General features: G+C 41.7%; 1 protein-coding gene across 2 annotated transcripts in view; it reads left to right on the forward strand.

The window, feature by feature from the left end:
- The first annotated feature begins 1,117 nt into the window (after window positions 1-1,117).
- LOC144782969 (uncharacterized) overlaps window positions 1,118-16,696 on the forward strand; it is a 60,080-nt gene continuing 44,501 nt past the window's right edge. The window contains exon 1 of one of the 2 annotated variants that reach the window (XM_078662188.1): window positions 1,118-1,239. The gene's annotated coding sequence lies outside the window, so the exon portion shown is untranslated. The remainder of the gene's footprint in view (window positions 1,240-16,696) is intronic. The other variant, XM_078662189.1, reaches the window with a different exon arrangement.

Raw genomic sequence — 16,696 nt, forward strand, 5'->3', positions numbered from 1 at the left:
GTCTGCTTTTATGAGTAATACTCGAATAAAGCACTTTTGAATTGAATTGAGTTGATATAGCGCAAACTTTACCTACTTCACTCTCTAGCTCACAACTTTACTCTCTCTCTAACTCACTACCTCAATCACTCTCTATCTCACTAACTCACTTTCACTCTTTCACTACCTCTCTCTCTATCTCACTACATCACATCACTCTATGCTTATATCTCACTACCTCACAACATCCCTCTCCCTCACTACCTCACTCTCTATCTCACTACCTCACTCTCTATCTACCCCACTCTCTCACTACCTCACTCTCTCTCTATCTCACTACCTCACTCTCTCTCTGCTAATGCAATAGGCATCACATATGCAAAAAAAAGCTAATGCCAATAGAAATGACAATGCCATTTATTTAGGGATACAAAAAAGATAAAAAAAATAATGAGCAATACCAATAGCTCTACCTATAATATTGCCGAGGCCATTGCATTGTAAATGCTTGTTGTAGGTGTATCAGAGGATTTGAATTGTCCTCCAAGTGCCGCTTCTTTCATTTTCCTTTTGCCGCACCCGGTTTTGAGGAGAAATTTCCCATATGTGGGTCTATTCCCTTGCACATGCCCTCATTTACGGCTTGATAATTAGCTTCCGATTGTTCAATATCATGGCGATGGCATGCTGGACAAATACAATAGTAGAAGTAGAGCTATTACTGCGCCTCTGTAGGGACGAGGTTTTGTGAATAATAACAATTTCCAAATAACTTACGTTATATACATTAGCCTTTTAGCCAATATATTTGAGAAATTGTACAATGAAATTCTGATTTTCCCTACATTTTCGTGAAAAAAAGGTCTTCAAATCACAAGCAAACGATTAATTGTGCCTGTGCCACTTGGTTGGTCAATGTGGTGATGACATGAAATTATTTTGCCAGCCAGCCAGCCAGTAATCAGAATAGTGAATAATCGGCAGAGAGTTTGGAAATCAGGCTTGGATGGCCGTGTGAGAAAAAAAAACACGAAACATTCAAAACAAGAAACTAAATGCATTCAGAAACCACCTTAACCACATCCTGAGCTTCTAGGTACGAGTCTCGACTTCAGGCAAAGCAAGAAAAGAAACTGAACTACCTCAAAACCTTCACACGGATTCCCCCCGAGTTCAAAGTGATGCTGAGGAACTCGAAGAACAGGAGTCTGTCCAGGGAAGCCTGATTCGTCTTGTGGAAGACTGACTGCCGAGCCCAATGTGAGTATAACGGAATCATCAAAATGTACTTGATTACATGAATATTTCTGGATCAATACTAATTAGTGATGATTTTGTTCACTGAATTTTCTATAGTGCACAATGTGCCCAAGATCGAAGGTTGGGCCTCAAGTACTCCATATTTGGGTGAAGGATCTTACTGCATAGAGCATCTAATAAAAACTTTAAAAATATGTCCATTACGAATGATCTTACTGGATTTAGTTATAGTGTATGCTTTGTGAACTTTGAATGTCTAGCAGATAAAGCAATGGAACTAGTTCTATTTAAATTGAAAATAGGAACAGAAGCCAGTAGACCTGATCGGAAACCATTAAGGAGTTCAGTGATTCAACTGGAATCAATTGGAATTTTCTCCACAGCAGTTCAGCCCAGAAATCCAAATGTCTCCAAGTGGATGCTGCATGAATCTGTAACTGATCAGCTGAATCGACCGCCAGGATATCTAGTCGAAGCTTTGTATTATAGCAGACCCATCCCAACCTTACACCTTTGAGAAGGGCCATAAGGTGGATGGTGCTGGCAAATGACATATCAATAGTCATTACTCACAATACTAGTAGTAGCAATAGTAGCCGTTTTAGCAGTTGTACTTGGTGTACTACTGCTACTACTAGTGTTATTGTTATTATTATTATTATTGCACTGTAAAACGAATCCAGACTTCCACAAAACTGAAGACCACCTCACCAGTCCTTTTCGGCAAACTTCCCATCGCCTGGAACCCTTTTGCAGGCTAAGAAGTCACTCTCTAAGACAACGTCTCCTTCTTTTAAAAACTAAAGTGCTCCTTTTCATGAACCACCGCCACGCTTTATGGCCATCGCACCTCAGCCAAAGTCCTTAGAGGTATTAAAACTCACCCGCTCTCAAGTCAGCCACATATTCTTTTAAACCAAGGATTACAATGTGAAACCGGACTTGTCCCTAATGGAAACCCTCTGGTAACCCACCTTTTATTGTATTTTGTTTCGCATGCTGGGTTACGTGCACTGTATCATTTAATTAAACAATATTCCAATGTAAGAAATCATGCAAACAAAAGTTCTCAATTGTATTGCACACTAAAAAAGATAGGGCCTCATTTATGAAAAGTGACGCATCGCTGCGTGAAAACAGCGATGCGTCACTTTTCACTGTGCTCTCCCTGCGACATGATTGATGCGTCATATTTATAATATGACGCATCATGTCGCAAGGAGTTACAGATACGTCAGTATTTCTGACGTATCTGTAGGCGCAAAAGTGATGCATTGCTGGAGTGTGTCACAAAAGTGACGCAACTCCAGCAATGCTTCCTTTCACATGGGGAAAGCCCCATGTGAAAGGGCTTGCGTCAGTCTTACGCCTGCTGTGAGGCAGGCGCAAGATTTTGACGCAACAGCGTCCTAAAAGTGACGCAGTGAAATCTCATAGATTTCAATGCGTCACTATTACGAGGCTTTTTGCGGGTGAACGCCTCCTCTGCATACATTACACCTGATGCAGGTATAATGTAGCGCAGGGGTTTACAAAGTGACGCATCTGCTTAGATGCGTCACTTTGTAAATAGTGCGCATCAGGAAGCATGTTTTACGCCGCCGATGCGTCACAAAAAGTGACGCATCGGAAGCGCAAAACTCACGCAAGGCCTCATAAATGAGGCCCATGGTCTTTAACATTCGAATCAGTGCTTTATTTTAGTCGGTGGGGCCAACGACCCTTATTATCCTGCATCAGATATTTACTGAGAGCAAGAGTAGAAAAAACACATACATACGAAAGACGGAGGACAAGGAAGGGAAACCAGTCACAAAGGGAGAACGCAGGAACATGCGAAAGTGAGCTAAAGTGCATAGAGTTTCTGGCAGTGGATTAAAGAGGCATAGGGTGAATTTTAGCCTATGCAGACGTAGAATTCAGCGCACTGACATTTAATGCACAGGCCTCGGGCTTCGGAGTAGAGGCAGGGATTCGGACACCGACCGAGACTCACTCTTTCACAAATTAAACACGGATTCCAATGCACTCTGGGGCCAACTTCACGGGAGGGGTTTTGTGCAAAAGAAATCTCTATTTAATAAACACAATAATGTTATTATTTTTCCCCTTATTATTATTATTATTATTCAATCAATGCAGGTTATTTAGGTTAAAAAACATATACACATCACTATAAAAAGACAGTAATTAAAACCCCAAATCAAATAGCATAGAGACTCACAATTTAAAAATCAATAAAATCGCAGTAAAATCACAAAATTTCCTATTTAAAAAGTGTAGGCATAATTTAACTTCCCTTTCCATTCTATTTACATCACACTGTCTAAAAAACATGTGAGCCAACAGTAAATACTACAGATAGGTCAACTCATCGCAGTCGAATTCCTCAAGTCTAATCGTTCCTTTCACTCTCACACAACTAACACTCCTCTTTTTCTTTCAGTCCGAAAGCCAGAAGTAACAATACCAACAACAATAACAATACTAATAATAAGAATAATCATTGTATTCATTCTTTAACTTAACGTATGTACAAATACCTACAATTTATTTTATGATTGCAGGAATAGTCTACAATCAGACCAGACCTAGAATTACAAAATGTTGTCGCTATTCGCCGGTATTAGGGTTTCACTTAACCATCTGTTGGGATACCCCAAGAGCGTGGGAGTCCTACCAAACACCGGAAGCAATGTTCTTTCCAAAATCAGATGAGTAGACGGGTCGCAATAACTTGAGCTCGCGCACTGTGCCTCCTTCTGCCGCCTCTCTCCACTGAAGTATAACAAAAATCAAGCATTTGCAATGCAATAGGTCTCGCATTTACGCAAGTTCAACCTATTGGAATAGTGAATGGCAATGCGTTTTATTGATGTTTCAAAAACCAAAACATAAATGAAAGGCATTGCCATTTACAATGCCAACAGCTCAAACTTGCGTAAATGCGAGACCACTCCAATGTTTACATTGCTCTGCATGAGGAACAATTTTACAATTGTAACCATCTGTCATGTCTGCTGCTTAGAAATATTAACTTGGACAAGAACCCAGAGGTGTGCAAAAACAGTTTTAATCACCAGAAACTTTGGATAACAACCAGTCATGGATGCATGGGAGCCATAATAAAACATTTTTTGTGGAATTTAAACTTCCACATCTTAGCCAAATATGTGTGGACTCATTTGTATTTTATGCTAGTCTCTTTATTCGGGTGCCATAAAAAAAACGATCCTTCACTCACGGAATATTAAAAGAGTATCATTTAAACAAACAGTGCAAACATGTTTATTTCGGAGTTTTTTTTTCTATAGCGCTGCATCACTGGGCCACTCCTTCAACAAAAAAATATTAATGAATTCAAACTGTCAGAAACTAAGTTGGAAGGGTTCTGAGAATGACAAGGGGCTAGTGTAAGGCTGCAAGCATATCAACACCAGTAGCGCGCGAAGCTTGGCCTTTCGGTTAGAGCTTTACTATGCAGGTCACATCATGTGCCACTGCATGCAGAGACAAATGCGCTCCGCTACAACGCCCACAAGGTGCTCCTCCTGACGGACCTCTGTGAAAAATGTGTAGGGCAGGCAGCACGGGGTTCACACACTGAGCTGTTAACACAGGCAGGCGAAGGCTGAGTAGAATAACAGATCAACTTGTCCTTCCACTGCAGTAGCGCTGTGGAAAGAAGCTGCAGTGATGATTTAAGGTCACGTATGTGGCTCCGAAATTCGTAGCCTCTAATTTTACCCCCCCCCCCTTCCTTTGGTCACCAAAGGCTATTTAGAATCTTTCAAACAAGGGTTGGCAGTAGGGGATAAATGCGCAAAACAGTGCAAAATATCTCTCAATTAAAGTATGTTAAGGCAAACAAATGCTCAAGGTAAGAATACAACCACTGACAGCAGTTGCAAAGAGATAGACAAAGTCCACCCTAAATGCAAAGTCACAATTTCACCTGAGCAACGGTTGCAAATATAAGTCTTCATATTAATCCAAAAACTCTCTTCATTAGTATTAACTTTCTTTTCTTCTCTTTATTTTTCCATTTCAATGATATCTTCTGAAATTACAATTCTTATTAGGATATTCTCCAACCACAGGGTAAACGAAAGAATTATTTCCACAGTTCTTATTTAGAAATTCCTCAGCCACAGAATAACCAAGAGTTCTTGTCAACACGTGTTTCGTAAGGCATTTACGCCAATTGAAAAGGTACATATTTTTAATAATGAAAGAAAATTACGAAGGTCGATCCATGAACCATACGTCCAGGCTAAACAAATTCCTTAAAAGACCAGCACCGAACGTAGTACGTAAAGTCTTCCCAAACTTATGTGTGTCACAATATTTTAATGAATGGACATGTACCTACAAATCCAAAGCACCGCTTCACAATATATGAGAGGCCAAGCGGAATATAACCTTTGTACGATGTCCAAAATCCTGGTACAGGTATACTGAGTTCGGACCTGAGTTTAAACAAAGCAGCAACCAATAGCGCGTGTCTTGCATCCGCGTAAGGAAGAGAGTTTTTGATTAATATGAACATTTATATTTGCAACCGTTGCTCAGGTTTGAAATTGTGACTTTGCTATTTAGAATTATTTCTGGAAAAAAGGGGAACTAGCGTGAAAACTCATGACTACAGCAAAGCAGCGATAGTTGTGGTCGTACTGCGGAGTTAAGATGGACCTTGACGTTTTGTGGAGGGAAAGGGCCTTACTTGTGTTAATCCTCAATTGTAGGGCAGCCGACACTGGATACCTCCCTGCATAGCAAGTACATGTTAATTTAAAAAGCGCCTCTCAGCTTTGTTTTTGTGGCGTTTTAGGGTCATGGCACTGTCAATTGTCCAGAGAGGTTAGAGTGACTTCCACTTTTTCACCACCCCAGCCATATTTTTCTGGCCTTCGTAAATGTCAACATTTGACTGTGTCTGAATTAGAGAACTCATTTGAGCTTTTTGTCTGATGCCTAATGGAGGTTCGACCTGGCCACTCACCCAGCCGTGACAGATGAATACACAGGGACACCGCGGGCCAGCGTCTTCCTAGGGCCTGCCCCAGGCACTGCTCTGAACTGCTTTCACTCTGAGGATGTTTACTTTGCACAAAGTGCCTCACTCTATATGTCCGGAGTCAGAGCAAGTGGAATGTAATAGAAGACCTGGAATTACTGGATGCATTCCCAGTAGTTTAGTCCTGCGCGAATCATTATTTTCAGTCCCCTTACTGATCTGTAACATATGTGTCTGTATCATGTAGTTGGACGAAAAAACGTTGCATTTGCATCTGCCACTTAGAGGGTTTCCTGAGGGCTAGTTTCAGCATGTTTTTATTAAAAATCCAAAAGTGCTGTCATATTGAATAGGTTAATAAACAAATTTGCACTTTGTGCGCACCATTCTTAGGTCACGATCTATTGCTGGAACTATAGTTTCAAACTAGTCACAGAAAGCAAAAACAAATACAAATCCAAAACAAGCTTCTAATTACAAACTTCAAGACTTACAAATTCTAGAACAATGCCACGTAAAAGTCCTTAATTGGGTCATCGTGACCAAAGTAAGCATGGGCGTAAAATCCGTTCCGCTCGCGGATTTTGCAGATTTTCGGCAAATTCGCAATCCGCGAACTCTCGCGAACTTGCCGAAAATTCGTAAAATCCGTGCGAAGCGGATTTTTTGCTTGGTCGCACTTGCCAACTAGAATACTATACAATTTCGCGGGAGTAAACACTTGCGAACACGTAGATGCGGCGGGCAGCGACAATCTCGCAATTGCGAGATTGCTAAATTTGCAATTTCGCACAAGAAATCCACCAGCAGGCAGCATAAACCTTGAAAATTATGATTTTTATCAGAATAACTCCTCAGGTTGACATTTGCCTGCACTTTTTCTTTGCAAGGAGTCCATTTGGGGGGGGGGGGGTGGGAGGAAGGAATGCCCCACAGTCTCCAACTTCCTGTTCCTGTCCAGCAGGCTCCTCCCAGTGCTTTCTTCATGTGCTGGTCACTTTGATTTGGATCTTGACCTGGAAGGGTTACTTTTTGTGGATGCTGCTGGATATTTGGATTTTTGCAAAACTGAAAGCACTCAGCAGGTGCAAAAGTTCAATCTTATCATTAGTAACCTTTCCCTGTAGTGCTTCCTGAGGGGCCCCTTCAGAGTTCAGTTGCCTACTTGCAACTATTCGATGACCCTGCTCTGACCCTCACAGCAGGCTCAGAGAATAGCTACAAGTAGGCCACAAAGGTCCTGTGAAAAAAAATTGCACTGCAACAGAAAGCAAATTACAGATAAGGAAGCAGGTGCCAGCCAGACTGGAAGTTTAAATTCAGTGACACCTTAATCAACCCCAAATTAATTCATGTCAGTTGAAGCAGGGCAGGTGTGCTTGCTTTTTTTACCCCCATAATCTACAGTGATAAACCAACCAGAGGGTGGCAGTGATGTACCAGAGGGTGGCATGGGTGTACCAGAGGGTGGCAGTGATGAAACAGAGGGTGCTGTGAACCTGTGATGATGAACCAGACGTAGAAACAACATAGTCGCGGCCGTTGCGAGCCGACAAGTAAGTTTGCAATTGCGAACTGGTACACAACCCTCGCAAACTGGCAGAAACCCTTGCGAACACAAAAAAAAACTGGGCAAATTCGTGAGAGTTTGCGAATTTTGCGGATTGCGAATCCGTAAATACGCAAGTTCGCGGATTGCCAATTCGCAAAATCCGCCCATGCTTAGACCAAAGGCAGCAAGTATATTGTAAATACTAAAACCGAACACTAAAAATATTACTGTGTAAATCATGATTCGCCGCCAGGTATAAACTGGATAAAATAAGAGAGAAACAAGAACCTAACAACAAGAAAGTGAACGAGTGGTGTGCGCTTGATGGGGGAAAAAAAAGCAAGACTGCTCTGTCTCAGAGTCTGGGAGGGCTGCTACTCTGCAGGTTTAATTGTGTTGGTTCAGCTGGTGAGGAGTGAAAGATTGCACCGGACCTCTTATTAAGAGCCTTTCATGCGTATCTGTCAAATGGCGGTTTACATTCTGCTGTTTTGCTTTTTAAATACAAATGAAAATGCTTTGTAAAAATGTATTTCATATCGGTACATGGAATGCATTTTTACAAAGCTTTTTCATTAGTACTTAAAAAACAAAACACCAATTCATTCCAGTATCAACACAAATGCCAGTCCACGGCCACAACAGCTGCGAGGAGCAGGGCAGGCACAGACAGCAGTGGCCCCTGCTCTGAAGCCTGGCTCTGCTGTGAGGCGGCTGGAGCCCCGTGACTGATTGGGGGGGGGGAGGGAGTCTCCAATTACAAAGGCAGGCTACAGTATGCAAAACAGATGGCACACTGCACTTCAATTCAAAGAAGTGCAAGCAGAGTGAAATAACACTGTAGTTAGGCACCGCTGTATCAGGACTACACGGAAGTTAGCAAATCACCATCAGCCAACAGAAAGGGAGATAACAACAACCCTACCGCAACTAAGCCAATAGCAAGCGGATAGACAGATTACATTAAATTTAACCCAACATACAGATTACTTTATGTCTCTCTGAGCCAGCGCATTCAGCGCCTGCGCTGCCAAGGCGAGACCTAAAAAGGGCAACCCAATAACCCCTTCCAAGCTTGGGTAACAGTCAGCTGAAGTCAATGGCCCACAAGGGGTTCATTCATTAAACAGAGTATAATTAGTCCACATATTTAGGCATCTATGATATATGATGCATTGAGTCGAAACATAACAATCAAGTTCTTAACCGTTTTAAAGCAAGTACATAAATCATTTTAATTGGATAAAAAAATTAGTCACTGGTAACAAAATTAATGAAAAAATGAATGAAAAACAGGAGTAGCAGGCTGTATTTTGGCCAGGCTTTAACTCTAGTATGGTGTGGTTGAACTCGCACCTGTAGTCAGCGTGACTCAAACAAGGCAGCTCTCCTTCTTCTGGCCAAACTAAAACCTAGGATTCTGCCATTGATTGGGCATATTTAACCAGTGTTAATAAATCATATCTGATAAATTGTCCTGTCCCCACATGGAATGAGGCATCTTAGGGGGGCTCAGATTACACACATACAAATAGTCCTGAGTATGGTCTCATGTACTTAACACGATAGAGACCAAAACATTACTCTTTTGTAATTTAGAAACAATTCAACAGCTCAAGGATATGTTCTTTTGATTGTTTTTTCAGTGTGGAATTGACACACATGTGCCTCACATGTGATTATATTTAACAACATGGACAAACTGCACAATGGACATATGTGTGTCTGATTGTTTTTCTCTGAATCCTGTTTGTTTCTTTGTAATGTACATGAAGTGAATGTAATAGTTTTAGTTTTTTACGCCTGTTTTTCATTTATTTTTTCACTGATTTTGATTGCTCAGTTCAATTGATTTGTGTATTTACTTTAATACGGTTCAAAACTTGATTGCATTTAATTCTTATGATTTGATTCAATGCGTCATATATTATAGATGCCTAAAGATCTGGACTAAGTTTAATCTGCTTTATGAACGACCCCCTTGTTGGCCATTGACTTCAGTTTCTCCCCACTGATGAGCAGACCATAGAATGAGCGGTGGTGGTCAGGCGGCTAAAGGACAAACAGTATCCCCTCACCCATTGTTTGATGGTTAGTCTCACTTGCCACACAGTACCCTAGCCTTCTTTCAGCAATTTCACAGTCAAAGAAAAGTGGATCAGATGGCTTTTGTGCAGGGGCAGCTTCTCCATGAGTTTCCCCAATTAAAGTCCCCCAAACCCCAGGGTTGAAAATAAAATGGTAATTAATTAACATTTTATTTTTCATCATCCTGTCCTTAACCGAGTGTCAGGACGGGTCAGGGCCTGCTGAGTGGTAGCAGGGAGGAGTGGTGGGCATAAGGCTGCCTGTTCAGGGTTGAACAATTGGTGTCCTCCTGTGCACCGGGGAGTGCCGAGAGTGACCTCTCCCTCTAAAAAGGGTGTAGCTCCCATGCTGGCTAACAGCATTTGAGCAGCGCCGGATAGGTCAAGGTAGTGTGAACCGCTCTGCAGTCGATGGAAGAAGAGGTCTGAGGTCCGGAGTGAGGAGGCCATGTAAGGTAATTATTTTTTTAATTTCTTTTTCTTTTCCATTAGCCTGCCCTCCTCACCGTAGATGCCAGCTGCCACTGCTTTCGTGTAACAGTCTGCCAGGCTCTGGCAAGTCATGCTGAAAAGAAACTCAAGGTGTTTTCCTGCCTAAAGGGTTTTTGTTTTGTGCACTTGCCACTAAATCCGGGTCATAGAGAAACATGGTGTTTTTTTCCTGCCTTGACCCTAGCTGCAGAGGTAACATCCTGGGACACAAAGGAAGGGTGTCTCGTACAGGGGTTTTGCTGGACCTGGAGGGACAGGCAGGATATGCAACATACCTGAGCATTAATCAGTGGCTCTCTATAAGTCTCCACAGGACACGCTCCATTTTGTTTTGCTGTGCCCCTATTACGCTCACCCCAGGAAGTTGTTTTTAAAAAGCATTTTAAAGAATGCTAGGTTCAAACATGCAAAGGTGGCGCTGCTGTTCTTGAAATTGTCCGAGGAGGCCTTAATACTTTTTTGCACTGTTAACTTTTTAAGGATGGCCGCAAGATTGAGAAACACTAAAGATTGGGGATGATGGCACTGGTTGTTAAATTTTCCTTTTTCTCTTTGGTACTAATACTTATGATGTCCTTTTCCTTGTTTTTCATATAGATGAATTTTATATTAGGGGGGCCCCCCTTTTTAATATGTTGGTTTCATATCTCCCTTGTTTCGTAATTGGCCCTTTTTGAATGTAATCTGCCCAGGAGTTTTAGACTTTCTAATTTTTAGCACAATTTTAACTTTATTATCCACAATGAATTGTACCGTTATTTGCTAATATTTTGTATCAACTGTTTAGGTACCCAGTAGCAGGTTTTATTTCTTGTGTTTTTTAATTGTATTGTACTTTTATGGTATTGTTGTATACCGAATAAAGTAATTTGATGATGATGATGATGCAGTGGCTCTCTATTCACCCATATGCGCTTTAGGATTAATTGTGCACCCCCACCTCTTTCATAGCCGACAGTGGTCACGAACCATGTTTGATAAGGAATAAAATACCCTCAACTGTGAATAAAAAGGATACTGCAAATGGCATAGGCGGAAACCAATTTCTCAATTTAGTCACCGTTCTGATAAAAAATGGCTTCTGTTTCACTTAAGGTCAGATCTTAAATTTGCATCTAAAAAAGTAAAGGCTTCTGAGAACAACTGTTGCCAGTCCAATAAACAATACAAATCACTTCTTCAACTTACTCCTTGTTCAAGAAGTGGAAGAAGATGGTAGCACCACATTGAGACGTGAGTTGAACAATGGTTTTTGAGAGATATGAAGATGTAGAACCGAGTAGTTCCCCGATTTATCAGCTCAAAGGCGTTTGAAACTGAGATGACAACATCTCTGTATTTGTCAGATTTTCTACAAGCTTCGAGAATGATTTCCGCTGCTCTGAATATTATTTTATGGGTGGCAACCACTTGCACGAATCATTCGGAAACCATTTTAGATTCTAGTCAACTGTATTTTTTTCATATTTCAGTCTTGATACAGGACTCTAGTGAACCAGATATGTATTTGATAATGTTGGTACAAATCAAGCCATAAATAACATGAACAAATCAGCCAAATGTTAATGTCTAATCTTATCTTCATTACAAGATTAACGATTAATATGAATTGGTTAAGAGAGGACAACCTATCTGTTTTTTTCCAAAATCTTTTTATTGGACTGTTTCAAGATTAGAATAAGACAACAACTGCAATATCATCTAATAAAGTTACACAGCTGGGCAACCCAAGCGATCTTCATGGAGTTTACGACTAGAGCAGCCAGGAACTAAAGATAGTCCAGCATAATCCGGATAGCAAAGATGGGAAAACAACTGAATTCATGTAAGTAATGTAAAGAAAAAAGAAATATACTCATCTTTCAACCCATCAATAAACTGGGGGAGGGGGGTCAACATCTAAGAAAGAGAAGGGAAGGTAGGGTGGCATTTCAATATTTTGTCATCAGTCAGGAAGGGAGGAAAGTGTATTCATGGGGGAACAAATGGAAAAATAGGAATGCACAAACCAAATAAAGCCCCAAAGAGGCAGTGCTTGGTAGATGCTGAGCTTTCCGGGATGGAATGAGGAAGGGAGGAGACATGGCACAAGGTCAGCTCCCCGTTCACCCTTTACAGGGAGCATATCCTCCTCAATCAAAGAGATGGAGCCCTCTCTGTCTCAGAGGCATAATACAAAGAAATTCCAATTTAGGAATGGAGTCGTTTAGAGATTGCCATCGGGCTGTGTGTTTCTTTTCTACTTGGGAGAGTCTGTCAGTTATCTATTCCATACAAGGGATACTCATAACTTATGTAGTAATGCAGCTATTGGAGGGGGGGGATCCAATGTTTTCCAATGGAGAGCGATAAGTTGCTTAGCAGCTTCCAACAAATGTCATATCAAAGCCCAACCCATGTGTATCGTGCCTTTAATTTCAAGTGGTCTAATATCCAGAATTGCAGTGTAAGAGCTTGCCAGCATGGGGCGACATCGTGTCCCTTTGTTATGCTCTCGGCCCTCTTTCCAGAATGACGGCATGACCATACAGGACCACCAAATATGTATAAAGTCTCCAGTCACCTGGTTACATCGCCAGCATGTCATGGACACCGTGGGATACATCCTTGCTGACCTCATTGGAGTCAGGTGTTAATATTGAGAAAGTAGATGTTAATATGAAGAAAAATACATTAATGTAAAAGAACAAAATCGCATTTTCATTAACAAATTCGCCCGTTGTGAACTATATGTGTCAATCCTGACTCAGAAATACATGGTCAGGCAAGCACTGACACCTAGGCCCGAGGTTATTGATTGACAGATCACAGGTGGGATGGCACATAGCCAGCAGACAAACACACAAACAGGAAATCCCAGTTCAAATCCCACAGATTGACTCAGTGACATCAAATGTTCCAGGGAGATTGGCCCTAATAAAGCACATATGGCTGAAGGGGTGCACACGCTCCCCAAAACACCATAAATTCAGATGCCACGTAAGTTAGGAACATATAGCCAATAAGAACACAGCACACACAGTACAAGCAGTGGTCACATGCTCCCATGCCAGACATCTGGACATGTTACCCACTGGCCGCATTGTGTCAATGCAAAGTCAAGGCCCTCCTGGATTCTCCATCAAATAAATTAAGTTAAGACTCCAAAGGTAGCAACTCACATTCCTCACCATACTAGAATCGTAGGCACCATTTATGGCATTCAGTGGATTGTATATAAACACATTTCAGATCAATTGTCAGTTGAGACAGTCCTCAGATCCTATGATTGTAACTGTTCTCCTAGCCTCATTTTTTATTTAAACAAACGGTTCCTGTTTTGTCAAACACCTCTTGTCTTTTGGTTTTTCAAGGTATTTCATATTCAAGCAACACAGGTATCATTGGTACATTACCTTATAGGTCGACTTGCCATGTGGGATGCTCCTATGTGTTTCGGGCATATCTCTCCACAAATACTCCCATTGCTTATCTGAAATTGTCGGCTCTAGATCGTTTTCTCAATGAACTTGTAATGGGTGTTTAGCCACTAGTTTGGATTCTTAGATCAATTGATAAGTTCAAGAGATGAACCCTTTTGTGGTCTTAAAGGAGCTTACTAACTTTTCCAAGGGGGTGGGAGGTCTTACCGCAGCCAAGGCTAACAACTAAAGGGAAGAGTCTAAACAAATAATGGAAATTTCAAGTCTGTCTTCTGGTGGGTCTTCACAATACTTTTATAGGCTTACTTTACTCAGAGATGTGTACAGTTTAAAATAACTCCTTTCTCTGAGCCCAACTTACTGGCTAGCAGCGTTGTGGTATCAGGGAATGACAGTGGCAACCTGTCACACCTCACTGGCAACCATGGACATGTTAGCTGCGGCCACCAATCTTAGATCAAAGCTATATGCTTGTGTTCCAACCCAGCCTCTCTCCCTAAGCTCAGAAAACTTCAAAAGTGTAAACTGTGTAGTCAAACATAAATGCTTCTCTGTCACTCTAACCTGCACAAAAGAGAAACTGAACGATGTTAATCAATTAATGAGCTTTTCATTAAATGGTGCAAGTGTTTTACAGACACCGCAAACAGTTTCCAAAGATCATTCCAGATCTACTACTGGGTTGCTCTTTGCCTGGCTTCCTGAGAGTGTTTGTTGTGCTCCTCTTTGAACTCCTTAGTGCCTTCCTACAGCAGCAGGATGTGTTTCATTAGGATAACATCTTAGGGGCCAATGTAGAGTTTGGTGGACTGGCACTCCATCACAAGCGTGTCTGATATTTTGTGAGGGAGCAATCCGTCCGCAAAACTTTAAATTAGGACCTTGGGTACTGAGCTGGAGTAAAAGCAATCAACATAGTGGCCAGTACTGTCAAAAGTTAAGAGGGTCAGAGTTAGTTCACTATGTGGCAGCACATAAATGCACGCAATTACAATTGCAACAAAATAAGAGTGCTTAGTGGAGTGTATCTATTCACCCCAGCATGATTGTGTAACCAGAGGGGATACTCTGAGTGCTTAATTTGTTAAATACTTTCCACTACAGATTCATTGAGGGTAGGCCATGAGGAAAACATGTCCTTTTGATCTGCTGTTTTCCCCACCCCCATGTATATAACATAAACAGTGTATAATAAAATGTAAATAGTCTATTATACTGCTGTATTTTCAGTATTTAGGAAATTGAGAATTATGTACCTCATACCAGAGACTGGTAAATCATATTACTGGTCACCGCAGTATTTAGGTTGTAACTGCCTGTTATTTCAAGGCGGAAGGCCAATGTTCATTGAAAAGGGCGTGCCCCTAATTAAATACTCCATCAGCAGGACTTTATCAGAATAAGAATTGACTATCCGCTTGCTCTGAGATAATCTCGGATTTGAAAAAAGCGATTACCTGTAAGCAAAACTACTATTGCAGTCTTGAAAGAGTTGTCCTAATTGGTCGATCCCTGAATTTTTCCACTTATTAGAGCTGTGAACATGAAATATATATGTCAAAGACTGGCAGCACCAAAGTAGAGTTTATTTATTTCCACCTGGTGTCATTCAATGTCATTGCTATGCTAGACAAAACCCATTTGTTGTAGTTGTAGTCTTGAAGCACACTTTCTGGTAGCACCTTATTTTAGTAAAAGAAAAAAGCAGCACACAGCTTCTTGGCAAAATAAGGGGCGGATTATGAGTATGGTGGTCTTGAGACCGCCGTACTGTTGGTGGTGGTCCAACTGCCACCTCCTCAGCAGTCCAACCACCTGATTGCGAGGTGGGCGGTCATACCGCCACAAGACTGCCGCAACCAGCAGGATCTTGGATTCCACAGTGGTGGCAGTGAGGAAAGTGGTGCTCTAAGGTGTCAATGCCGATGACGGTACCGCCGTGCTGATCACGACCTGCCTTACCGCCAAACTTTTCATGGCGGGGACCCAACCATGAAAAGGTCAGTGGAAAGGTAGGGAAGGAGCTGCACTGCAGTGGCATGTCAGTCAGGCTCTTTCTGTGAGCCGAGGCATGCTGCTGCCGTGCACCACCGCTGCAACACCGCCAGCCCAGTGGTAAGTTTGAAATATGGAGGTCGGGATGCTGCTGGCTTGGCAGCATTCTCTAACCACCGCAACGGCGGTACGGGGGTCAGGCGGTCAGACCGCTAAACTCCTAATTGGGCCCTAAGTTTATACATACAGGGTTAGGACAGTGACATTATAAACCCCTCCTGGTTTACACCTAAAAAAGATAGATAAGTATTTGGCTTTTGCTGCCAAATGCTATAGTTAAATCTCTGGTATGTATTGGCCAGACTTTCATAACAGCAGTTTTTGTTAGCTTATGGCACATCTCAACCTACTATTGCCCCGTAAGGAAGCTACAGATCACCTAGCCTGGTGTATAAAAGAATATAGGAGGAACAAATAAGGGATTGCACAGAATAAATATAAAGATTTGGGCAATAGTGACATCTTTATTATATTGTCATGCCGAATGAATCTGATTAATATATGTTGTAAACCCCTCAGATTTGCTTTTACACTTTGAATTAGGGGGGTGGGGTGTATTTTTTTTTAGAAGGAAATGTCTTGATTTGCAGAAGTACAAACCTGTAAATAGGTGGGCTTGGGTGCCATGTTCTACCCTTAGGCTCAGATGTACAAAGGGCCTGTGTTGCCCTTGCGTCATGCAAGGTGACACAAGATACTGCAAGCTCTTAAGTGGTATTTACTAAGCCACGCAAAGCAACCTTGCATCGCTCTGTGTGGCTTAGTAAATCCAGAGTAACTCAAGGTAGCACAAATCACTGCCTTGCGTTACTCTGCATTGGGAGGACATTCC

The sequence above is a fragment of the Lissotriton helveticus genome, chromosome 9, assembly GCF_964261635.1.
Source record: "Lissotriton helveticus chromosome 9, aLisHel1.1, whole genome shotgun sequence".
Lineage (NCBI taxonomy): Eukaryota > Metazoa > Chordata > Amphibia > Caudata > Salamandridae > Lissotriton > Lissotriton helveticus.